The 13,568-nt window shown below is 39.9% G+C and overlaps 1 long non-coding RNA gene across 1 annotated transcript in view; it reads right to left on the reverse strand.

The window, feature by feature from the left end:
* Nucleotides 1-263: 263 nt before the first annotated feature.
* Nucleotides 264-13,568, reverse strand: part of LOC138164084 (uncharacterized) — a 45,420-nt gene continuing 32,115 nt past the window's right edge. The window contains exons 5-6 of the long non-coding RNA XR_011168989.1: nt 4,808-4,920; nt 264-1,279 (exon numbers count right to left, since the gene is read on the reverse strand). This is a non-coding gene — a long non-coding RNA (uncharacterized lncRNA). The remainder of the gene's footprint in view (nt 1,280-4,807; nt 4,921-13,568) is intronic.

A 13,568-nucleotide genomic window follows, 5' to 3' on the forward strand; every position in this document is an offset into this window, starting at 1 on the left:
AGGCACAGGGGAAGTTTAAAGTCCTAAAGAATTGTCTAAAGCCATTAGTACTTAATTGCCTTGCCCAGATTCACATATGCAGTATGTGTCAGAGTCAGGACTTGAACTCAGTTCTTTTTCACTGTGAAGTCAATTCTCTATTCACTACAGCAGGCTTTCATTCTTTGCACAAAATGAGAATTTAATATATTTATGTTGTTGTTATTTTCCTTGAAGTTTTTCTTTTTTTTTGGCCAAATATTTTATTTTTTTTTTCATTTATCAAATGCTTGATTAACTTCTGATTTACATCATTCATTTCCAACATATTTTGAGTTACAAATTTTCTCCTGTTTTTCCCCTACCCACCACCCCAAAATAGCAGTCTCACAAAATATCCCCTCCTCTAATCTGCTCTCTCCCATATTTTCTCCCATACCCCTCTCAACTTTTCCAGTGGATCTCTGTGCCCCAGTGTAATAGTAATGGAATATAAAGATCCCCCTGTATTGGTTTGGTTTTCAAATTGATTGTGTTAAAACCCAGAGATTGTGAATCCCACTTGTGGGATGGACTTGGTGACGTGAAAAGAGAGGGATGAACTGGGAGGAGCTAGTGACATAAATTTAGAGAGACACAAGAAAAGAGAGAGGCAGAAGAACTTTTTGGAAGCAGCACCTTGGAGCCAGAGAGAGACTGAGAGGATTGCTGAGGGCCAGTTTGAATTGCCCAGGACTTTTGACAGCTGCCACCCAGAGTTGCCAAGGACTGAGGAGACATGTCTGTTATGCTGGTACTTTGTCTGTCTGTTTTGATGTTGTTTTGCCAGATTTGTCCATGGGTGAAAGAGAGTCCTGTTGTTGCAGAGGCCTTGGAACCTTGCTGTTGGTTCAGAGCTCCTGAGACTGTTCTGCAGACAGAGAGTGAATTCTGTCCACTGGTGAAGGACAGTGCTGTTGTTGCAGAGGGCTTGGAACCTTGATGTTGGTTCAGAAGCCCTGAAGGAGGATTTTCTTGTTGTATGTTTACAGAAATACTGGAAGAGGGTTTTGCTAATGTTTTGAGGGGTCCTAGGACTGTTCTGCAGACATACAATGAATTAATGAAGACACTGGCAATGTATCTTGTGGCCTTGCTAAGCTTTGTCTCCCCAGGAACAAAGATTGCTGAGAAGTTGCTTCATGTCAAGATGAAGAAAAAACCTCCATTTGGGTATTAAATGCTGTGCTTAAGCTTGTTGTAACTCTGGGGTAGATTCAATTGTGATCCAAGGGTGGGGAACTTTTGACCTTTTTGTGCTCTGTGATTGAACAAATGAATATACTTTACTTATGATTGGAAACTAATCTCCATTTGAGAAGAGGGGCTTTGTGATGGACTAAATGAATGTAATGTCCAGGGGTGGGGTAGTACTTGATTAAATCACACTTGGTAAATGCTGTATTTTGAATTATGCTATATGTTGATTCTCTCTGTTCTTAATTTGTCACTAAATAAAATGGAGAGCACCTATGCTGGTATTTTGAACCTTGGGAAGTTACCTTTGCTTGGCATTACTCCCAGTGCCTGTATATCTTATATCCCAATTACATGTAAAATAATATTAATAATAGTGTATACATATATATATGATATATATATATATATATACATGAATATTTGATTTTAAAACTTTGAATTCCAGATTCATTCCCTTCCTCCCTTTTCCACCACCATTACTGGGAAGATAAGCAGTTCAGTATAGGTTGTACATGAGTGGCTAATGCAAAACAATAACCTAGTAGATATATTGCAAAAGACTGACTATATTTCCCTCCCTCCTGTCCCACCTCCCACTTGTTTTATTCTCTACTTTGATCCCATCCCTTTTCAAAAGTGGGTGCTTCCAACTTCCCTCCCCCCCAGCCTGTCCTCCCTTCCATCATCCCCCCTCTCATCCCCTTCCCCCCCTACTCTCCTGGAAGGTGAGATACCCTATTTAGTGTGTATTTCATTCCCTACTCAAGCCAAATTCAATGGGAATAAGATTGACCCATTCCCTTTTGCCTTCCTATTCTTCCCCTCCATTGTAACCATTTTCCCTTGCATCTTCTATATGAGATACTTTACCACATTCTGTCTCTCCCCATCTCCTCTCATTATATTCCCCTCTCACCTCTTAATTTCAACTTTTAAGTATCATCCCTTCCTGTTAAATTGGTCCTGTGCCCACTATGTATACCTATAAATATGTATACACACATTCACATATGAATTCATATGCCCATATACCCTCATATACAGACATATATATATATATATTTCTATTCCCTTCAACTACTGAGAAAAGTTTCATAAGTTACTTATTGTTTTTCCATGTAGGAATGTTAATAGTTCAATTTTAATAAGTTCCTTATGATTCCTTTTCCCTGTTTACCTTCTCATGCTTCTCTTGCTTCTTGTATCTGAAAGTCTGATTTTCTGTTCAACTCTGTTTTTTTTCAGCAAGAATGCTTGAAAGTCCTCTATTACATTGAATGACAATATTTTCCCCTGAAACATGATACTCAGTTTTTCTGGGTAGGTGACTCTTGGTTTTAATCCCAGCTCCTTTGACCTCTAGAATATCATATTCCAAGTCCTTCAATCCCTCAGTGTAGAAGCTGCCAGATCCTTGGTTATCCTGATTGTGTTTCCACAATATTCAAATTGCTTCTTCCTGTCTTCTTGTAATATTCTCTCCTTAATCTGGGAATTCCAGAACCTGGCTATAACGTTCCTAGGAGTTTTCTTTTTGGGATCTTTTACAGGAGGTGATCGGTGGATTCTTTCAACCTCTATTTTGCCCTCTGGTTCTAAAACATCAGGGCAGTTTTCTTTGAGAACTTCCTGGAGGATGATTTCTAGGTTCTTACATTGATCATGGCTTTCAAGTAGTCCAATAATTTTAAAATCATCTCTCCTGGATCTATTCTCCAGGTCAGTGGTTCTTTCCATGAGATATTTCACATTGCCTTCTATTCTTTCATTTGTATGGATCTGTTTAACAGCATCTTGATTTCTCATAAAGTCATTAGCTTCCATTTGCTCCAATCTAATTCTGAAGCAATGATTGTCCTCATTGAGCTTTTGAGATTCTTTTTCCATCTGGCGAATTCGGCTTTTTAAGGCATTCTTCTCCTCATTTCCTTTTTGAGCCTCTTTTGCCATTTGAGTTAGTCTGTTTTTTAAGGTGTTATTTTCCTCAGTCAGGCTGTTGACTCTCATTTCATAATTTTCTTGCATTGTTCTCATTTCTCTACCTAGTTTTTCCTCTACTTCTCTTACCTGCTTCTTAAGGTCCTCTATGGCCTGTAACCAGCTCATATTTTCCTTTAAACCTTTTGGTACAGGAGTTCTGACTTCACTCTCTTCCTCCTGTTCCATGCTTTGCTCCTTTTTGTCCCCAGAATAGGAGTCTAATGTTGGAATCTTCTGTCTCCTTTGTTTTCTTTGCCAGGTCATGTCACCCCTCAGTCACTTGACCTTTTGCCACCGTAGGACTTTGCCACCAGACAGGGGAGATTTCATCCCAAACGCTGAGGTTTTCTCAGCTGCCAGAGTTATTAGTTTGATGCCCTCTCTGAGGGCTCCACATGCTCTGGCAAGCTGGACACACACTCCAGGACCTCCACCCTAGACTGCATTCCAGATCCAAGATCTTAAAGCAAGAGCAATTACCCCTCAGACTGGTACTTGGTCCCCCTACCCTCTGCAGGCTAGGGGTTGAAGCTGCCACATAGTGATCGCTGGCTGTGCCTGCATCTCAGAGGCTTCTCGCCCCAGGGGCAAAAGCCAAGCACTTCCACTTAATGGGTCCCAAAGTCCAGACTGCACTGACCTCTCGCTGTCCTTTGCGTGTATGTGTTGATAAATCTGGAAATGGCCACAGCTGCTGATCTGGAGTCCTCTGGCTGCTGGTCAGGCATGCCCTGGGGCTCGCCTCAGTGTGGGGCTGGGCTAGGCTCCCGGAGTATTTTGCTGGCTCATTCCTGCAGGCCTGCCCTGCTGTCCTCAGCAGGAGTTTATCTTCTCTGTGTCATTTTGTGGGTTCTGCAGCTCCAGAGTTTGTTTAGAGTCCCATTTTTACATGGATTGGGGAAGATGGAAGCCGGAGCAGCAGGGAGGTCCTGCTTATTCTGCCATCTTGACTCTGCCCCTCACTTTCAAGCATTTTTGATGAAAAAGCAGAGTTGAATAGAAAAGTTGACATTCAGACATTAGAAACAGGAGAAGCTTGAGAAGGTAAACAGGGTAAAGAAATCATAAGTAACATCATACACTTTTCTTTTTAGAGATATTCTCCTCACTATAATGTTTTTTCTAATTCTGCTATTTTGGTTTTGAGAGAATTATTCATTTTGTCTTCTATATCTCTCATTTTGATTTCAAAGTTCCTTTTGATCTTATCTAGGAGAGCTTTCTGTGCTTGGGACCCATTCCCTGTTTATGTTTTAGCTGTGGGTGTGGAATCCACATTGTCTCCCTCTGAGTTTGGTTCCTCCCTCTCATGATAGTAGGACTCCAGGTCTTTGTCTTTGTAGTGTGCTTTCTACCCATTTTGAGGCTGGGCCCTAGCCACGCCCTTTTTCTAGGGATCCCAAGCTTTTACTATAGAGGTTTTTGCCCTGGGGCAAGAGTTAAGATGTTTTCAGGGTCAGAGGGGGCGTTTGGAGCAATTGAGGTTCACTCTGTCATCTTGGTCTTTGGAGGTACTGAAAGGGACTTTTTTTAAAGTTTCTGGGCTACGAAGTGGTAGCCCCAGGAGTGTTTGCTGTCCGGGACAGGGGCCCCTGTATTTGCTTCTTACCTTGCTCTTTCCAGTCCCAGCTCTTTGGTGATAGGCCTGGTAGTGGCCCTTGTGGTTGGTGGGAAGACTTGTCCTTCGAATCGATCAGGCCCCTTCCAAGCCTGCCTGTGCATCTGAAAAGCAACTTATCAAAGTTGAACTATTTACATTCATAAATGGAAAAATGATAAGTGTAACTTATGAAACTTTTCTCAGTATGAGAATAGTTGAAGAGAATAGTAATGTGTATATATATATGTATATGTATATATATGTATACATACATATATGTCTATATAGGATGGTATATTAGAGTATGAATACATATTTGAGTTTGTGTATATATGTGTACATGTATACATAGAGAGGGCACAGGACCATTTTAATAAGAAGGGATGATACTTAAAAGGTGAAATTAAGAACTGAGAGAGGAATATAATGAGAAGAGATGGAGAGAGACAGAAGGGGGTAAATTATATAGAAGAGGCAAGGGAAAACTGTTACAATGGAGGGGAAGAACAGCAAGGCAAAAGAGAATGAGTCAACCTTATTCTCATTGAATTTGGCTTAGGGAGGGAATGACATACACACTAAATAGGGTATCTCACCCTACAGAAGAGTAGGGGGGGAAGGGGATGAGAGGGGAGATGATGGAAGGGAGGGCAGGCTGGGGCAGGGAGGGAATTTGGAAGTACACACTATTGAAAAGGAACAGGATCAGAGTAGATAATAGAACAAGTGGGGGGCGGGATAGGATGGAGGGAAATGTAGTCAGTCTTTCACAATATATCCGTTATATGTTTTGCATAGCTACACATGTACAACCTATATTGTATTGCTTATCTTCCCAGTAAGGGTGGGTGATGAGGGAGGAAGGGAAAGAATCTTTAATTCAAAGTTTTAAAATCAAATGTTTAAATATATATATTATTATTTTACATGCAACTAGGAAATAAAATATTGTTTCTGAGGCATAGAAATCCAACATGCCCTACGGAAAGTCGGAAGGGGAATGGGGGAAGATATGGGAAAGAGCAGATTGGGGGAGGGGATGTTCATTGGGATCGCTGTTTTGTGGTGGTGGGTAGGGGAAAAATGGGAAGAAAATGTGTAACTCAAAATCTTGTGGAAATGATTGATGTAACCTAAAAAATAAAAAAGAGAAAAATATTTTGATAACTTTTAAAAATATTCTAACATTTGAACTACTAGTACCTGTCTAAAACTGAGTTTGAACTCAGGTCTTTGTGACTCCAACCTGGCACTCTATCACCTAACCGCCCCTATAAAGACAATATACATCAATCAATAAAGCATTTTTTAAAAAGTAATCTGGTGTGGGGGTGGCATTAACACCTGGGGAGATCAATAAGTTTATCTCGTTGAATGTTGCATCTGACCTGAGCTGTGGAGAAAGATTGGAATTCTAACAAATTGTCCAGGCTTAGGGGATAGCTGACACCAAGTTTCAGACATAGGAGGAGGAGTCTCTTGTATAAGGAATAGTGAGAGGAGTTGTTTGACTGGACCATAGCATGTATGATGGGGAGTAATATATTATAGAGCTATATTCTCTTTGTGGGTTCCCACTGAGTTTCTCTGCAGGTGAGGGATACCATGGAGCATGGTATCTCTGGATGAGGGAAGAAAACCTGCTTCTTCAAACTCCTGACATACTCTTTAACCCAGAAGAAAATAAATGTGTTGAAAACCCCATATCCTTTCCAGAATTTTTAGAAATCTCCAGGAGAGTCTGTGTCCTCAGCATTCTTGTTGGATACTTCTTTGTTAGCCTAGATTCTGTAATCCACTGGCAGATTATTAGACCTTGGATTGGCTGTTGATATGACCTCAAATTTATTGTAAGATCTGTGAAACAGCTATTGGATTAGCTAGCATTGTAATAGCCTACGTGCATGTTAGAAGTAAAAAATAATAATAATAAATAAACTACAGCATTGATAAATAGCAGTCATTACTTCCTATTTCTATGTATTAGATTCTTTGAGGATTACCAACCAGGTTTTATATGTGAACTATTTTATGAATTGGCAAACATTATAACGTTAACGTTTCCATTCCTGAAGATATCTAGTAATTGTTTAGAAAATTTTGTCAGATATGGAAACACAATGATGATATACGTAGAATTAGCTTTATGAAAATTTGTTATCACCACTTTAGAGATGAGGAAATTGAGGCAGATGGAAGTTAAATGATTTGTCCACATTTGAACTCAGGTCTTCCCAACTTTATTAACAGTGCTCTATTATGACACCCAGTGACTCAAATGCCACTTTACTTTTCATACCTATAGCCATGTGTGAGGGGGAAACAAAAGATCTCCCACCTCTACTTCTATTCCTACATGCCTATTAGAGATAGATAGGCAACTAGATGTCACATTGGCTGGACCTGGAGTTAAGAAGACCTGAATTCAAATACAGCATCTCAGACTCACTAGCTGTGTAACCATGGGCAAATCACTTGTTCTCTATATGCCTACATTTCCTCCTGTAAAATGTGGATAATAATAGGAATAACCTCCTAGGACTATGGTGACGTTCAAATGAGATCATGTATGAAAAGTGCTTATAAACCTTTAAGCACTATATAACTGCTAGTTATTTGTGATGATGATGATGACGATAATACTTTCACAGCACCCTAATCACCTACCATGTAGCCTGAAATTCCACCACTGTATATTCATTTCAGAAAGTGGGAAATAATATTGAAAGTTTTCATTTTTTCCAATTTTCAAAAATTTAAGAATAAAATGCAGTACTTCACGAGAAATGACGCTTTAAGCTTTAACTTGCTTTTATGGGAAACAAAATGTAATAATGCTAATAACTTATGTTTATAGATATGGTACCTTAAGTTTTGTGAATCACTTTACATGTATGATCTCCTTTGGATATCACAAAAACTCAATAATCAAGTACTGTTATCGACATTTTACAGATGAGGAAACTGAGATTTACAATGTTTAAGTGATATTGTTGATTTCAGATAGCTATTAAGCTCCAGAAGAGCTGTCTGAAACTGTTCTTGATTCTGGAGCCCACACTATATTCTACTCTGCTGCTTCTTTTCATGTTCAAGGCCCTGTGAGGATCAAATTAACATAGAAATAGAACACAGGATTGACACCTAGGGGAGAAGAATGAGGAAACAGCAGAACATGCTAAAGTCAAATTTTGCTTCCTTCATAATTTTTCACAGGGCTAGTCTGAAATGCATATGTCCTTTTGGGCCATATACATTCTTCCTGGTTCTTTGATCCTAGGAATGGAAGTTTTAGTTACTCACAAAATTAGTTAGCCATAATCCAAGAAACTATATCTGTGGGGGGAGTTTTGTCAGCTATAAAAATTCTTTAAAGATAGTGAACTCTTCTAATTTTCTAGATACTTTGTTCTTTGAGATACATCAAAATCATCACAGGGACAATAGCTTGGGGGAAAATTCTCTCTCTCTCTCTCTCTCTCTCTCTCTCTCTCTCTCTCTCTCTCTCTCTCTCTCTCCATATATATATATAAAACTCAGTTATCTTTTCAAAACAGACCTAACCCACTGTAATTACACAATAGTAGTAGTAGAAGTAGTACTAGTAATACTAGTACTGGTGGTGGTGGTAGTGGTAGAAGTAGTAGTAGTAGTATTAGTACTGGTGGTGGTGGTAGTGGTAGAAGTGGTGATAGTAATATTAGTGGCAGTAAAGGTAGTAGTAGTGTAGTAGTGGTGGTGTTGGTGAAACTTTAAGGTTTACAAAGCCCTCTACTAATATTATTTTATCTTCAAAATAAACACGAGACAGGTGCTATCATTTCCACCTTTTATTTATTTTTATTTTTTGAAGCAATCAGGGTTAAGTAACTTGCTCAAGGTTACATGACCAGTTATTTTTTTGTGGGTGCCGAGTATCTGAGGCCAGAACTGAACCCAGGTCTCCCGACTCTAGGGGCGGTGCTCTTACTCACTGTGCCACCTGGCTGTCCCTTCCCCCCCCTTTTTAAATCAAATGCTTTATTAACTTCTAGTTTACATCATTCATTTCTGCAAGATTTTGAGTTACAAATTTTCTCCCTGATTTTCTCCTACCCACCACCCCAAAATATCCCCTCCTCCAATCTGCTCTCCCATATCTTCTCCCATACCCCCTCCCTCCAATTTTCTAGTAGGGAACTGTAGATCTCTATGCCCCAGTGCCTGTATGTCTTATTTCCCAGTTACATATAAAATAATATTAATAATAGTATATATATATATATATATGTTTTTAATATTTGATTTTAAAACTTTGAATTCCAGATTTATTCCCTTTCACCCTTGTCACCCACCCTTACTGGGAAGATAAGCAATTCAGTATAGGTTGTACATGTGTAGCTATGCAAAACATTTCCATAGTGGATATGTTGTGAAAGATTGACTATATTTCCTTCCCTCTTATCCCACCTCCCACTTGTTCTATTCTCTACTTTGATCCTGTGCCTTTTCAAAAGTAGGTGCTTCCAACTTCCCTCCCCCCCAGCCTACCCACCTTTCCATCATCCCCTCTCTCATCCCCTTCCCCCATACTCTCCTATAGGGTGAGATACCGTATTTAGTGTGTATGTCATTCCCTCAATAAGCCAAATTCAATGGGAATAAGGTTGATCCATTCCCTTTTGTTTCCTGTTCTTCCCCTCCATTGTAACCTTTTTCCCTTGCCACTTCTATATGAGAAAGTTTACCCCATTCTGTCTCTCCCCATGTCCTCTCATTATATTCCTCTCTCACCTCTTAATTTCACCTTTTAAGTATCATCCCTTCTTATTAAATTGGTCCTGTGCCCTCTATCTATGGATACCTGTACACATATATACACACATTCACATATGTATTCATATGCCCATATACCCTCCTATACAGACATATATGTACCGGTATGTATACATAAATATACAGTTTTCTATTCCCTTCAACTATTCTCATATGAAGAAAAGTTTCATACATTACAATTATTGTTTTTCTACGTAGGGATGTAAATAGTTATACTCTGACAAATTCCTTATAATTTCTTTTCCCTGTTTACCTTCTCATGCTACTTTTGCTTCTTGTATCTGAATGTCACATTTTCTATTCAACTCTGGTTTTTTTCATCAAGAATGCTTGAAAGTCCTCTAGAGATTCCATGGAATGACCATATTTTCCCCTGAAACATGATACTCAGTTTTGCTGGGTAGGTGATTCTAGGTTTTAATTCCAGCTCCTTTGACCTCTGGAACATCATATTCCAAGCCCTTCGATCCTTCAGTGTAGAAGCTGCCAGATCCTGTGTTATCCTGATTATGTTTCCACAGTATTAAAATTGTTTCTTCCTGGCTGCTTGTAATATTTTCTTCTTGATTTGGGAAGTCCATAACTTGGCTTTAATATTCCTAGGAGTTTTCTTTTTGGGATCTTTTTTAGGAGGTGATTGGTGGATTCTTTCAACTTCTGTTTTGCCCTCTAGTTCTAAAACATCAGGGCAGTTTTCCTTGAGAATTTATTGAAGGATGATTTCTATGTTCTTTTTTTCGATTATGGCTTTCAGGTAGTCCAATAATTTTTTTAAATTATCTCTCCTGGATCTATTTTCCAGGTCAGTGGTTTTCCCAATGAGATATTTCACATTGCCTTCTAATTTTTCATTTGTTTGGATCTGTTTAATAGTATCTTGATTTCTCATAAATTCACTAACTTCCATTTGCTCCAATCTAATTCTGAAGGAATGATTCTCTTCAGTGAGCTTTTGAGATTCTTTTTCTATCTGGCAAATTTGGCTTTTTAAGGCATTCTTCCCCTCATTGCCTTTTTGAGCATCTTTTGCCATTTGAGTTAGTCTATTTTCTAAGGTGTTGACACTCATTTCATAATTTTGTTGCCTCATTCTCATTTCTTTTCCCAATTTTTCCTCCACTTCTCTTATTTACTTTTCACAATTCTTCTTAAGGTCCTCTATGGCCTGTAACCAGCTCGTATTTTTCTTTGAAGCTTTTGGTGCAGGAGTTCTGACTTTACTGTCTTCCTCCTGTTCCATGCTTTGATCCTTTTTGTCCCCAAAATAGGGTGCAAAGTTGGGTTGCTCTGTTTATTTTGCTTCCCTTGTTGGCTCATGTTGCCACTCAATTGCTTGACTTTTGGGCTTTTTGCCAGAGTAGGACGCTGCTACCAGACAGGAGAACTTTAAAGCAAAGGCTGGGGTTTTCTCAGCTGCCAAAGGTATTAGTTGGGTGCCTTCTCTGAAACCTCCATACACTCTGGCAAGCTGGTCACACATCCCAGGACCTCCACCCTAGACAGCAATCCAGATCCAATCAGGTTAAAGCAAGAGCGATCACCCTTCAGACTGGTTGCTTGCTTCCCTTACCCTCTGCAGGCCAGGAGCTGAAGCTGCTATGTGGGGGAGGCTGTACGGCCCGGTGCCTCAGTGGCTTCTTGCCCCAGGGGCAGAGGCCTACCGCACTCCCAACTACAGGATTCCAAAGTCCACACTGCACTGACCTCTCACTTTGTCCTTAGCATCTATATGTTGATAATTCTGGAATTCGCCACAGTTGCTAGTGATCTGAAGTCCCTCTAGCTGGTGGCTCGTCAGGCCTGCTATGCGGCTAAATCCTCGGGCTTGAGTGGGGCTTGGGTTGGCTCCCAAAATGCTACACTGGCTCCTCCCTGCTGGCCTTCTGGGCTGTTCTCAGCTTGAGGTTAGCGTCTCTCTGTCACTTTGCATGTTCTGTAGCTGCAAAGTTTGTTCACAGTCACCTTTTATATGAATTGGAGGACATGAGAGCTGGAGCCCTGCGGAAGTCCTGTTTCTACTCCACCATCTTGATTCTGTCCTATATCCTCCTTTTTACAGAAGAGGAAATTTAGGCAGAAGTTAAGTAACTTGCTCAAGGTCACACAGATAATGTGTCTGAAACTAGATTTGAATTGAGGTCTTCCTGACCCTGTGTACAATGCTCTATCTACTGCAGAATCTGATGATTCAAATGGAATTTTATTTTTGATACCTATAGACTTGCTTTAGGAAAAATAAGACCTCTGACTTGCTACATTTTATTTGCAGTGTGGAGGTAGCTTCTACTAAAGTCATATCTTATCATGCAGTGGACACTATACGTACAAAGTATCACTCTAGAAACACCTACCACAGGACCAGAGACTTGTAGAGTCAAAAAGTACCTCTGCATTTATCCAGGCTGTTTCTTATTCCTCCCATAAAACTTCTCATACAACACACCCAGTAAATGATTATTCAGGCTCTACCTGAAGACTGATATTTAAGAGCATCCCTTCCAAGGCAGTCCATTCTGCTTTAGATAACTAACTCTAATTTTTAATGTTTGCTTTTTTTTGTTTATTTATTGTTATTGTTTATTTCCTTACATCATGCCTAAGTGTAATGTCAATCAAAGAAGTACTTAGCAACTTATTTCAATTCAAGTTTCTTTTGAGCCTTGCCCATGATTATATGAAGTCTTTGTTAAGAAACAGAACTTGTGGAACCCACAGGAGAAGGAACTTGCTGATGCAACAAGAAGGGGCAGAACAGGGAGGAGCTAATGACCAGATATAAGGAGAAGCCCAAGCTGGGAAAGAGCAGAACTGAGAGGGAGGATGGTTGAGGAGGCCAGCACTCTGTTTGTCTGTTCTGTCTGTGTTGATTTTTGTTTGTAATACTTTGTGCAGAAGCCCTGGTACCTTTCTGTAAGCACTGAAAGAGGATTTTCTTGTTGTCTGTTTGCAGAAGTCCTGGAGGAGGGTTTCAGAGGTCCTGGGACTGTACTGGTGATGTGTGTTGAGTTCTCAGACCTTGTTGGTGTGTCTGTGTTGATTTCACAGGCAGATAGTGAATTGATGATGGTGCCATCAATGCATGTGAATGTTTTTGTGGCTCCGTTAAGCTTTGTCTTCCCAGAAACAGAAACTGCAAAGGACTTGAGGTAGACTGGACACTGTGAGCTTCAATATGGAACTGGACCAGGAGCTGATAGCTGCCTATCTTTGAATCCAGGTGACAATTGGGTAGATTCAGGCTGGAGCTGGACCATTGGAAGAGGAACCATGGAATTTGGAGGCCAGCCTGGAGTAAAGATGAAAGGCCCTCTCCTTGGTTACTTAATGCTGATTGAGAAAATCACGATTTACTGAGGCCTGGGGGTAGGAGAACTGTGTACTCTTGTGACTTGTACCTCTTACTGATGATTGAGTTAAGGATGATTGGAAACTAATCTCCAATCAAGAAGAAAGAAGACTTTTTGACTAAGAGATTAAGACAATGTGACCTAGAGGTGGAGAACTTTGACTTTGTTCTTTGTGTCCCTTAAGGAGGCTTGTTCCTTAAGGATGACTGACTTAAAGACTTACTAAATGATATCTTTTATTTAAAACTATGTGGCCACTTTGGTGAAAACTCTGTGGCCACTTTATTGATAAGTTGTTATATTATAACATCGTAAATTCTGTACTTTGGTTTCTGTGAATGTTTTGCTTTAAGTTTACGGCTGAATAGAGAGTTCACTATACTACATGATCAGAACCTTTAAGTTGTTCACAGCAACAGTCCTCTGGAAAGCTGCATCATCCTTGGCTTACACTAACCTTGCCTCTTTGCAAATTCTCCCCATTGTTCGTGTTTCTTCCCTTTATGACCAAATAGAACAAATCTAGCACCCCTATAGGGCCCTCTGAGCTTCTGCCTCTGGGTAAAGTCCTTAAATCAATTCTCCTATTACAGAGACTCCAGGTTCTT

Source organism: Petaurus breviceps, unplaced genomic scaffold (assembly GCF_028583685.1).
Source record: "Petaurus breviceps papuanus isolate PSGF00001 unplaced genomic scaffold, PetGlider_PUasm1.0 189, whole genome shotgun sequence".
Lineage (NCBI taxonomy): Eukaryota > Metazoa > Chordata > Mammalia > Diprotodontia > Petauridae > Petaurus > Petaurus breviceps.